The following is a 12782-nucleotide window of genomic DNA, read 5'->3' as shown; positions in this document are numbered from 1 at the left end:
GGGTTCATGCCATTGTCATGCCTCAGCCTCCCGAGTAGCTGGGACTACAGGCGCCCGCCACCACGCCCGGCTAATTTTTTGTATTTTTTAGTGGAGACGGGGTTTCACTGTGTTAGCCAGGATGGTCTTGATCTCCTGACCTCGTGATCCCCCCTCCTTGGCCTCCCAAAGTGCTGGGATTACAGGCGTGAGCCACCGCGCCCCGCCTATTTTTTTTTTTTTTTTTTTTGGAGTCGGAGTCTCGCTCTGTTGCCCCTGCTAGAGTGCAGCGGTGCTATCTTGCAGTGCTCACTGCAAGCTCCGCCTCCTGGGTTCAGCCATTCTCATGCCTCAGCCTCCCGAGTAGCTGGAACTACAGGCACCTGCCACCATGCCTGGCTAATTTTTTGTATTTTTAATAGAGACCGGGTTTCACCTTGTTAGCCAGGATGGTCTCGACCTCCTGACCTCGTGATCCACCCGCCTCGGCCTCCCAAAGTGCTGGGATTACAGGCGTGAACCACGGCGCTGGCCCCTTTTTTTTTTTTTTTGAGACGGAGTTTTGCTCTTGCAGCCCAGGCTGGAGTGCAATGGCGTGATCTCGGCTCACCATGCCCGGCCAAGTATTATTCTTTGTAACACAGATACTGTTCAGTTTTAGAAGATACACGCCACTTAGCTAATTTCTCCATAAGCTATTTGAGGGTGGGAATATGCCTATACCCAGCATCTATCATTATATATGTTTAAAATATATACCATAGGCTAGGCATGGTGGTTCACATTCACGCCTGTGATCCTAGCACCTTGGGAGGCCGAGGCAGGTGGATCGCTTGAACCCAGGAGTTCGAGACCAGCCTGGGCAACATGGCGAAACCCTGTCTCTACAAAAAAAACACTAGCCAGACATGGTGGCGCTCTCCTGTAGTTTTTCATATATAAAAAAGATACACACACACACACACACACACACACACACACACACACACACACACACACACACACACACACACACAGAGTAGTTGTAGACTATTTTAGCCCATCAGAAAATCGAGTTGTTAAATTAAACAAATACTTGTTGCTTTTAAGAAGTTAATCTTGTTCCCATGGAAATTTGAAATTTACTGTTGTGTTTTGTTCAACTAGTGTTTGAAAGTTTGTTGTTATCAGAAGACACTAGATTAAATTTTTCTTCAAAAATAGATAATTTTCAGAAGATAAATTTAGTCTTTTTTTTTTTGAGATGGAGTCTCGCTCGGTCGCACAGGCTGGAGTTCAGTGGTGGAATCTCGGCTCACTGCAAGCTCCGCCTCCTGGGTTCACACCATTCTCCTGCCTCAGCCTCCCGAGTAGCTGGGACTACAGGCGCCCACCACCACGCCTGGCTAATTTTTGTATTTTTAGTAGAGATGGGGTTTCACCATGTTGGCCAGGCTGGTCTCGAACTCCTGACCTCAAGTGATCTATTAGGCATTTTAGAATGTGAGAAATACTTGGGTTACCTTAAATAATAGTAGTTCATTGGGAGGATATGTAGAAATAAGAGAAGACTGTTTACAGAGCTACATCTTGTAGAAGAAAGCAGGAATCACCAAACACTAGACTTTGCTGAAGAACAATTCACCAGCTCTTACAGAAACCTGAATATATTTCAGGACTCAGAAGGTGGCTGAGAATAGTACAGCTCTAGCAGTAGGCTTGCCTTGTTTTAATTCCTCAAGCAACAGGTATCCTGTAATTCCTAATTTAGTTCTTTGCTGTTATAGTAGTAGGTCTCAACCCAGGGTGATTTTGCCTCTGAGGAGACATTTTGTAGTGTCTAGAGATATTTTGATTGTGAGGACTAGGGGAAGGGTTGCTACTGGCATCTAGTGGATGGAGGTTGGGGCTGCTGCTGCTGTTGCTAAACAGGCTGCTGCTCCTCCATGCACGGGACAGCCCCCCCATAACAAAGACTCTATGTGGTTCAAAATGTTAATAGTGGTGAGGTTGGAAAACCCTGCTTTATAGTGACTAGATATTGGCACCTCTTGGGTCACAAACCCACACTTGATCTAGTTAGCTATGGGAAGCGTAGCAGGGTCAGGACTTTCAGGATATAACTATGAATTGTCTAAGGTTTTTTTTTTTTTTTTTTTAAAGGAGGTGCCTGTGGCCATGGCAGGTTTTTCAGAAAGGAGTTATGAATTTGACAAGCCACTAGACTCAGATTTGCAGTCAGTACTTCTCTCTTGTCCCTTTGATGTGGTTAAAAGGTTGTATAGTTGAAATGCATTAAGAATTGGTAAATAATTAAGGAGATTAAGAATCTGTGGTGATCCATGTGAACTTTGGAGTTGATGGTAACAGTGTGATTGGAGAAGAAAATTATGATTGAAGAATTTCTGGTGATCAGTAGGAATACAACAATGAAGAAGGAAAGTTTGATAGCAGAATGGCATACACCTTAAAAGAGATGTGTAAAGAATTTTGTTTAAGATAAAAAATGGTTGTGCTGGGAAAACTGTAGGCTTCTTGATGTGATATAGCCTGCTTAGGAGAGACCAGTTTCCTATGTCTGCTTTAATAAATTATCAGAAACTTGATGGCTTAAAACAATAGAAATTTATTATCTTAAATTTGTTCCTTGCCTCATCTAGCTTCTGTTGGTTGCCCTGGCATTCCTGGGCCTATGACCACATTACTCCAATCTCTGCCATCATTTTCATATTTTCTCTTGTCTGTGTCTGTCTCCTTCTCTTACAAGGATATCTGTGCCACTCTCTTACAAGGATAATTGTTATTGGATTTAGGGCCTACCTGGATAATCCAGGATGATCACATCTCAAGATCCTTAATTTGATTATGTCTGCAAAGACCTTTTTTCCCCAAATAAGATACATTCACAGTCCCTAATTCAGGGATTAGGACACAGGTATATTTTTTGGGGGGGCCACCATTTAGCCACTACTGGAGAGTTTTAGAGAAAAGGGTATAATTTCAAGAGAGTGGATTTTTTTTCTTTTTTTCTTTTGAGACAGTTTCGCTCTGTCGTGAGGCTGGAGTGCAGTAATGAGATCTTGGCTCACTGCAACCTCTGCCTTCTGGGTTCAAGCAGTTCTGCCTCAGCCTCCTGAGTAGCTGGGACTATAGGCACGCGCCACCACGCCCAGCTAACTTTTTTGTATTTTTAGTAGAGACGGGATTTCATCACATTGGCCAGGATGGTCTCGATCTGTTGACCTCGTGATCTGCCCACCTCGGCCTCCCAAAGTGCTGGGATTACAGGTGTGAGCCTCTTGCCTGGCTGAGAGTGAATTTTCAATTAAGGCTAATTAAATTAAATTTAAATTAAATACAAATTCAATTAAAATTGAAATACAAATTCAATTAAAGTAGAATTTGTATTGTGAAGAGATTGAATATAGGAAGCTGCTTTTCATAGAAAAAGGGTTCATGACTGGGTGTGGTGGCTCATGCCTGTATTCCCAGCACTTTGGGAGGCTGAGGCGGGCGGATCACAAGGTCAGGAGTTGGTGATCAGCCTGGCCAATATGGTGAAACCCCATCTCTACTAAAAATACAATAATTAGTTGGGTGTGGTGGCGCGTTCCTGTAGTCCCAGCTACTGAGGAGGCTGAGGCAAGAGAATTGCTTGAACCGGGGAGGTGGAGGTTGCATTGAGCTGAGATCATGCCACTGCACTCCAACCTGGGCGACAGAGTGAGAGGCAGTCTCAAAAAAAAAAAAAAAAAAGAAAAAGGGTTCATGTGGGTGAGTTTAAGAAAGGAAGCGATCAGCAGTATGAGGAGAGTTGGAAGGTAGTAAGGGAAAATAACTGACATGACGGACTTGCGGCCGGACGCGGTGTCTCACACCTGTAATCCCAGCACTTTGGGAGGCCGACATGGGCAGATCATGAGGTCAGGAGATCGAGACGATCCTGGCCAACATGGTGAAACCCCGTCTCTACTAAAAATACAAAAAATTAGCCCGGTGTGGTGGCGGGTCCCTGTAGTCACAGCTACTCAGGAGGCTAAGGCAGGAGAATGGCGTGAACCCGGGAGGCGGAGCTTGCAGTGAGCCGAGATGGCGCCACTGCACTCCAGCCTGGGTGACAGAGCGAGAAAAAAAAAGAGAGGAAAAAAAGACGGACTTGCATTTGACTAGTGGGAATGGATCTGTGCAAATTGAAGGCCTTAAGTGTGAGAGGTCTGATGTTCTCGGTAGACTTTGCCGTGTTTGCTTTGTGCCATCTTCAAGCTAAGTATTGCTGAGAACTTACTCTCTACGCTGTTGTCCCAGAAGAGAAATCTTTCCCAGCTGTTTAGATGGCTTTCTGAATTTGCACCAGTGTTTTATGGAACTGAAGAGGCTTTCATAGCAGCTTGGGGAAAAAGTCTTTCAGTAAATTATGTTGGGATTGAGAGGTATACTGGGTTTGATTCTGCAGTAAATCTGATGGAATTACTGTACCTTGAGATAGCTAGAAGTTTCCAGTGGTGTGTTGAAATACAAGACGATTGGATAGGAGACTATTTAAGGGCAATAAATAAATAAATAACAAAATAAAAAAGTAAAAAAACCCATCAAGATGAGGTTGGGCAAAATAGTCCTAGGGTTGTGTAGGAAAAAGGCTGATTAATTTTAAGAAGTGACTTGGAGGGGGAAAGTGGCTACATTGAAGTGATAGGGTAATTGTTTTTATTTGACTTGTTGATGTTATCTATTTTTTTTTTTTTTTTTTGAGACAGAGTCTTGCTCTGTTGCCCAGGCTGGAGTGCAGTGGTGCAGTCTTGGCTCACTGTATCCTCTACCTCCCAGGTTCAAATGATTCTCCTGCCCCAGCCTCCTGAGTAGCTGGGATTACAGATGCGCACCATGCCCGGGTAATTTTTGTATTTTTAGTAGAGATGTGGTTTCACCACGTTGGCCAGGCTGGTCTCAAACTCCTGACCTCAGGTGACCTGCCCACCTCGGCCTCCCAAAGTGCTGGGCTTACAGGCGTGAGCCACCACGCCCAGCCGATGTTATCTGTTATTAACATTTCTAAAATTAAATCATCTCTGTATCCTATTTATTTATTTATTTATTTGACACAGAGTCTCACTCTGTTGCCCAGCTTGGAGTGGCGTGGTGCGATCAAGGCTCACTGCAGTCTCCCGCCTCAGCCTCCCAAGTAGATGGGACTATAGGTGAACGCCACCATGCTGGCTAATTTTTGTATTTTTTGTAGAGATAGGGTTTTGCCATGTTGTCCAGGCTAGTCTCAAACTCCTGTGCTCAAGAGATTTGCACACCTCAGCCTCCCAAAGTGTTAGTATTACAGGCGTGAGCCACCATACCTGGCCCATTTTTCTCTTTGGTTGGCTGTTTTATTAATTTGTAGGATATCTTATACATATTGTATAATCTGTGCATACCAATCCTTTGTAAGTTATTATTTTCACCTTTCACATTTTAGGTCTGTAGTCAGTCCATTTGGCATTGACTTTAGTATTGTATGAGGTAGGGATGCAATTTCTTTTTCTTTTTTTTTTTTAGAGTAAAGTAAAAGCAAGTTTATTAACAAAGTAAAGGAATGAAAAATGGCTACTCCTTAGGCAGAGCAGCCTAGGGATCCAATTTCATTTTCCCCCCATGTGATATCCAGTTATCCCAGTACTATTTCTTTAAGGTGACAGTGCTGTCTCTTAAAAACCAAATGATCATATATGTTAAATACTTGGTTTGATTCTGGTCTATTTTGTGTCATTGATCTTTTCCATTGGTCTGTTTATTTATCCTTGAAACAATATCACACATTAACGTGGTTTTATAGTAAATCTTGATACTGATAGGACAAATCCACCCACCTTGTGGGTTTTGCTTTTCTTTTTTTTTTTGAGATGGATCCTTGCTAGGTTGCCCGGGCTGGAGTGCAGTGGCTGTTTGTAGGCAGGATCATAGCACAGTCTAGGCTCAAACTTCTGGACTCAAGTGATCCTCTCACATGAGCCTCCTGAGTGGCTGGGACTATCGGCATGTGTCACCAGACCCAGGGGCACCTTGTGTTTTATTTTGTTGTTGTTTGTTTGTTTTTTGTTTTGACGTTTTGCTATGTTGCCCAGGCTGGAGTAGAACTCCTGGCCTCAAGTGATCCTCCCGCCTCAGCCTCCAAAGTTGCTGAGATCATAGGTGTGTGCCACCACACCTGGCTAATTTATTTTTTGTAGAGATAGGGTCTTGCTATGTTGCCCAAACTGGTCTTGAACACCTGGGCTCAGGCAATTCTCCCACCTTGGCCTCCCAAAGTGCTGGGTTAATAGGCATGAGCTACTACACCTGGCTACTTTTATCTTTTTTAAGAAAGTTTTTAATGAGAGAGGACTCAAATTACTAAAATAAGGAATGAGAGAAATTACTAAAATAAGGAATGAGAGATATTACTAAAATAAAAAGGGTTAAAAGGGAATGTGAACAATGGTATGCTAACCAATTTGATAACCTAGATAAAATAGACAAGTTCTTTTTTTTTTTTTTTTTTTTTTTTATTGATCATTCTTGGGTGTTTCTCGCAGAGGGGGATTTGGCAGGGTCACAGGACAATAGTGGAGGGAAGGTCAGCAGATAAACAAGTGAACAAAGTTCTCTGGTTTTCCTAGGCAGAGGACCCTGCGGCCTTCTGCAGTGTTTGTGTCCCTGGGTACTTGAGATTAGGGAGTGGTGATGACTCTTAACGAGCATGCTGCCTTCAAGCATCTGTTTAACAAAGCACATCTTGCACCGCCCTTAATCCATTCAACCCTGAGTGGATACAGCACATGTTTCAGAGAGCACAGGGTTGGGGGTAAGGTCACAGATCAACAGGATCCCAAGGCAGAAGAATTTTTCTTAGTACAGAACAAAATGAAAAGTCTCCCATGTCTACCTCTTTCTACACAGACACGGCAACCATCCGATTTCTCAATCTTTTCCCCACCTTTCCCCCCTTTCTATTCCACAAAACCGCCATTGTCTTCATGGCCCGTTCTCAATGAGCTGTTGGGTACACCTCCCAGATGGGGTGGTGGCCGGGCAGAGGGGCTCCTCATTTCCCAGTAGGGACGGCCGGGCAGAGGCGCCCCTCACCTCCCGGACGGGGCGGCTGGCCGGGCAGGGGGGCTGACCCCCCCACCTCCCTCCCAGACGGGGCGGCTGGCCGGGCGGGGGGCTGACCCCCCCCCCGACTCCCTCCCGGACGGGGCGGCTGGCTGGGGGGGGGGCTGACCCCCTACCTCCCTCCCGGACGGGGTGGCTGGCTGGGCAGAGGGGCTCCTCACTTCCCAGTAGGGGCGGCCGGGCAGAGGCGCCCCTCACTTCCCCGACGGGGCGGCTGGCCGGGCGGGGGGCTGACCCCCCTCACCTCCCTCCCGGACGGGGTGGTGGCCGGGCAGAGGGGCTCCCCACTTCCCAGTAGGGGCGGCCGGGCAGAGGCGCCCCTCACCTCCCGGATGGGGCGGCCGGCCGGGCAGAGGGGCTCCTCACTTCCCAGTAGGGGCGGCCGGGCAGAGGCGCCCCTCACCTCCCGGACAGGGCGGCTGGCCGGGCGGGGGGCTGATCCCCCCACCTCCCTCCCGGACGGGGCGGCTGGCCGGGCGGGAGGCTGACCCCCCCACCTCCCTCCCGGACGGGGCGGCTGGCCGAGCGGGGGGCTGACCCCCCCACCTCCCTCCCGGACGGGGCGGCTGGCCGGGCAGAGGGGCTCCTCACTTCCCAGTAGGGGCGGCCGGGCAGAGGCGCCCCTCACCTCCCGGACAGGGCGGCTGGCCGGGCGGGGGGCTGATCCCCCCACCTCCCTCCCGGACGAGGTGGCTGCCGGGCGGAGACGCTCCTCACTTCCCAGACGGGGTGGCTGCTGGGCAGAGGGGCTCCTCACTTCTCAGAAGGGGTGGCTGCTGGGCGGAGGGGCTCCTCACTTCTCAGACGGGGCAGTTGCCAGGCAGAGGGTCTCCTCACTTCTCAGACGGGGCGGCCGGGCAGAGACGCTCCTCACATCCCGGACGGGGCGGCAGGGCAGAGGTGCTCCCCACATCTCAGACGATGGGCGGCCGGGCAGAGACGCTTCTCACTTCCCAGATGTGATGGCGGCCGGGAAGAGGCGCTCCTCACTTCCTAGATGGGATGGCGGCCGGGCAGAGACGCTCCTCACTTTCCAGACTGGGCAGCCAGGCAGAGGGGCTCCTCACATCCCAGACGATGGGCGGTCAGGCGGAGACGCTCCTCACTTCCCAGACAGGGTGGCGGCCACGCAGAGGCTGCAATCTCGGCACTTTGGGAGGCTAAGGCAGGCGGCTGGGAGGTGGTTGTAGCGAGTCGAGATCACGCCACTGCACTCCAGCCTGGGCACCATTGAGCACCGAGTTAACGAGACTCCGTCTGCATTCCCGGCACCTCGGGAGGCCGAGGCTGGCAGATCACTCGCGGTTAGGAGCTGGAGACCAGCCCGGCCGACACAGCGAAACCCCGTCTCCACCAAAAAAATACGAAAACCAGTCAGGCGTGGCGGCGCGCACCTGCAATTGCAGGCACTCGGCAGGCTGAGGCAGGAGAATCAGGCAGGGAGGTTGCAGTGAGCTGAGATGGCAGCAGTACCGTCCAGCTTCGGCTCGGCATCAGAGGGAGACCGTGGAAAGAGAGGGAGAGGGAGACCGTGGGGAGAGGGAGAGGGAGAGGGAGAGGTCTACAAAAAAATTTTTAAAATTAACCAGGTGTGGCCAGGCATGGTGGCTCACGCCTGTAATCCCAGCACTTTGGGAGCTAGACAAGTTCTTGTAAACTGACTCAAGAAGAAATAGAAAATCTGAATAGACCTATAACAAAGAGATTGAATAAAAATACCTCCAAAAATGAAAAGCCCAGGCTCAGATGGCTTCACTGATGCAATCTACCAAACATTTAAAGAAGAAGTAACACCAATCCTTCATAGACTTTTCAAAAAATAGAAAAGGAGGGATCTCTTAGTTCATTTTTTGAGGCTGGTATTGCCTTAGTACTAAAAAGACATCACAGTACTAAAAAGACCTTAGTACTAGGCAAAGACATCACAAGAAAACTACAGATTAATATTTCTTATGAATATGTCCACACAAATCCTCAACTAAATATTTGCAGACTGAGTCCAGCAACTTATAAAAATGATAACACACAATGACCAAGTTGCATTTATCCCTGCAGTGCACAGTTGGTTCAGCATATAAAAATCAGTATGACACACCATGTTGATAGAATAAAGGAAAGAAACGGACATGATTACCTCAATAGATGCAGAAAAAAAATCTGACAAAATGAAATATCCTTTCATGATAAAACCACTCAACAAACTAGAAATAGAAGTGCATCTGTGAAAAATCCACATCTAACATCATACCTAACAGTATGCAAGACTGAGAGCTTTCCCCCTAAACTTAGGAATAAGATGAAGATACCTGCTCTTACCACTTCTTTCAACAGTGGAAAGGAGGAGGTTTCCACTGGAGGTTCTAGCCAAGGTAGCTTGGCAAAAGGGAAAGAAAGAAAAGGCATCCAGGTTGGAAAGGAAGCAGTAAAACTCTCTCTCTTTGCAGATGACATGATCTTACATGTAGGAAATCCTAAGAAATTCACACAAAAAAACCTATTAGAACTCATTAAATTTAACGACGTTACAGGACACAAGATCAATGTACAAAAATTAGTTTTGTGTACACTGTGATGAACCATCAAAAAAGGAAATTAAGAAAATAATTGCTTTAATAAATCAATATATGGAAGAGATACCTGCATTCCCATGTTCATTGTGGCACTATTCACAATAGGCAAGACATGGAGTCCACCTAAGTAAGTGTTCATCAGCAGATGAATGGATAAAATGTGGTATGGAATGGAATATTATTCAGCCATAAAAATGTGAAATCTTGTCTTCAGCAACATGGATAAAACTGGAAGACATTATGTTCAGTGAAATAGCTAGGCATGGAAAGATTTACTGCATATTCTCGTTCTTATGTGGGAGCCACAAAAAAGTTGATCCCATGGAGGTAGAGAGTAGCATAGTGGTTACCAGAGGCTAAGAAGGGTGTGGGGAGGAGAGGATAGAGAGAAAGTGATTAATGGTTATAAAAATACAGTTAGAAGGAATAAGTTCTAGTGTTTGGTAGCTCACTAGGGTGACTGTAGTTAATAATTTATTGCGTATTTCAAAATAACTAGAAGAGATTTGAAATGTTCCTGATACAAGTAATAAGTGTTTGAGGTGATGAATTATCCCAGTTATCATGATTTGATTATTACGTGGTTGTATGTCTGTATCAAAATGTCACATGTACCCCAGAAATATGTGTAATCATTATGTATCAATAAAAAAATTCTTTTAGGCTGGGCTCAGTGGCTCAAATGCCTGTAATCCTAGCATTTTGGGAGGCCGAGGTGGGAGAATGGCTTGAGCCCGGGGGTTTGAGACCAGGTTGGGCAACACAGGGAGACCCCATCTCTACAAAAAATAAAAAAATTAGCCAGGTAAGGTGGCATGTGCCTGTGGTCTCAGCTACTCAGGAGGCTGAGATGGGATAATCACTTGGGGCCAGGAGTTTGAGACTTGCCTGGGCAACATAGAGAGACATAGTCTCTAAAAAAAAAAAGAAAAAGAGTAGCACAGTTTTGGGCTCACACTTCATCTTTTAAAAACTTACTAGAAAGCTACAGTAATCAAGATTGTGTAGTCCTGGTATAAGATCATAAAGACCAATGGGATAGAATTGAGAGTCCAGAAATAAAACCATAGATTTACAGCAATGGATCTTAAAAAAGGTGCCAGGACAATTCAATGGGTAAAGAATACTATTTTTTAACAAATGATACTGGTACAACTTGATAACTATAGGCTGGCATCTGGTTGGCCAAAGTAAGTCAGGTGGCCAAGATGATCAGGTCAGGGAAGTATAGATACTCTGTCCCCACTGAGGCCAAAATAAGGCATGTGACCAAGCCTGGTATCTTTTCAGAAGGAAAGTATAATTCTCTCATGGAGGTGGGATAAGAAGTAGTGATTATATTTTAAGAAAAACTGTATTATATGGTATAAGATTGAGGTGGTGACCATGCAGTTGTGTAAGTTTTTTTTTTTTTTTTTGAGACAGAGTCTTGCTCTGTAGCCTAGGTTGGAGTGCAGTGGTTCGATCTCGGCTCACTGCACCCTCTGCCTCCCGGGTTCAAGCAGTTCTCTGTCTCAGCCTCACGAGTAGCTGGGATTACAGGCACCCGCCACCGCGCCTGGCTAATTTTTGTATTTTTTTAGTAGAGATGGGGTTTCACCATCTTGGCCAGGGTGATCTTGAACTGACCTTGTTATCCACCCGCCTCGGCCTCCCAAAGTTCTGACATTACAGCAGTTGTGTAATGTTTTGCATGTAATAGTGAAAAATCATCACAGGCTTTTTGTTGTTGTTGTTGAGATGGGGGTGTCACTGTGTCACCCAGGCTGGAATGCAGTGGCATGATCACAGCCCACTGCCAGACTCTGTCCCCTTGGGCTCAGGTGATACGCCCACCTTAGCCTCCAAAGTAGCTGGGACTACAGACGTGCCAGCACACCAGGCTAATTTTTGTATTTTCAAAGAGACAGAGTTTCATCATGTTGCCGAGTCTGGTCTCAAACTCCTGGGCTCAAGCGATCCTTGATCCTTGATCCTTCCACCTCTGCCTCCCAAAGTGCTACAATTACAGGGATGAGCCACTGCACCTGACTGGGCCATTTTTTAGTCTAGGTTTGTCTAAGTTGTTTTAATGTATCAGTTAATAGTGATATTTTTGTATTTTTTTTTTCAATAGATTGTCTTTGGCTATAGAGTTTTTTTTTTAAAGATTACTAAACATACAGGAAGTGATAAGAAGTATCATTCATCAGAAGCATCATTCATCAATCAACTTGAAGAAAAAGGTGATATATTATTTCTTTAAGGTAAGTGGCATATAATTTTATGATTTAGTATCTTCCAAGATGATTAATCAGTGTGCCAAATATATTTTATATTTTCAGAGAATTTTAACTTACATTTTTATATTTCAACAAGGTTATATGTCTACATGATAAAACATTTCAGTGGGTATATAGTGAAAAGTAAGCTTTTCTCATACTCCTGGCACTTGGTCTAGTAGTTCTCTTGTTTAGAAATCATCACTATTATTAGTTAGTGTCTCCTTCCAGATATATTTTATGCATAAAAGGCATATGATTCTGTATATTCTCTTCCTTCCACCATCTCCTTTTTCTCTCTTTACACAAAGGGAGACATGCTACATTCTCTCTTCTGCCCTTTGCTTTTTTGGTTTAATAATGTTTCTTCGTCATGGTTTCATATAACTTATATCTCTATTTGTTGGACAGCTCTATTAAAGCATAATTTATGTATAATAAACTGTACTCTCTTAAAATTACAATTTGGTAGCTTTTGACAGATTTAAATATTCATGGAATCACCACTACAGTCAAGGTAAAGAACATTTCTGTCACCTCCAAAAATTAATCTCCCTCTCTCCACTCTTGATCCCAGGCAATGACTGAACTGCTTTTTGTCACTGTAGATTAGTTTGCTTTCTCTAGAATGTCTTTTCTTTTTTTTTTTTTTTTTTTTGAGACAGTCTCTCGCTCTGTTGCCCAGCCTGGAGTGCAGTGGCATGATCTCGGCTCACCGTAACCTCTGCCTCCTGGGTTCAAGCGGTTCTCCTGCCTCAGCCTCCTGAATAGCTGGGACTACAGGCACATGCCACCATACCTGGCTAATTTTTGTATTTTTAGTAGAGACGGGGTTTCACCGTGTTGCCCAGGC

At 45.6% G+C, this 12782-nt stretch overlaps 2 protein-coding genes across 6 annotated transcripts in view; one reads left to right on the top strand and one right to left on the bottom strand.

Annotated features, from left to right (window-relative positions):
• The window catches only part of GREB1L (GREB1 like retinoic acid receptor coactivator), a 365194-nt gene that overhangs the window by 16355 nt on the left and 336057 nt on the right, over positions 1–12782 (bottom strand). The window lies entirely within an intron of this gene.
• Positions 1–12782, top strand: part of ESCO1 (establishment of sister chromatid cohesion N-acetyltransferase 1) — a 69369-nt gene that overhangs the window by 5166 nt on the left and 51421 nt on the right. For all 5 annotated transcript variants that reach the window (XR_008673628.1, XM_004059229.5, XM_055368624.2 and 2 more), the window contains exon 2: positions 11785–11914. The gene's annotated coding sequence lies outside the window, so the exon portion shown is untranslated. The remainder of the gene's footprint in view (positions 1–11784; positions 11915–12782) is intronic.

The sequence above is a fragment of the Gorilla gorilla genome, chromosome 17 (genome assembly GCF_029281585.2).
Source record: "Gorilla gorilla gorilla isolate KB3781 chromosome 17, NHGRI_mGorGor1-v2.1_pri, whole genome shotgun sequence".
NCBI lineage: Eukaryota > Metazoa > Chordata > Mammalia > Primates > Hominidae > Gorilla > Gorilla gorilla.
Note: the sequence above shows the minus strand (reverse complement) of the source record. Positions and strands in the feature narration are given on the sequence as shown.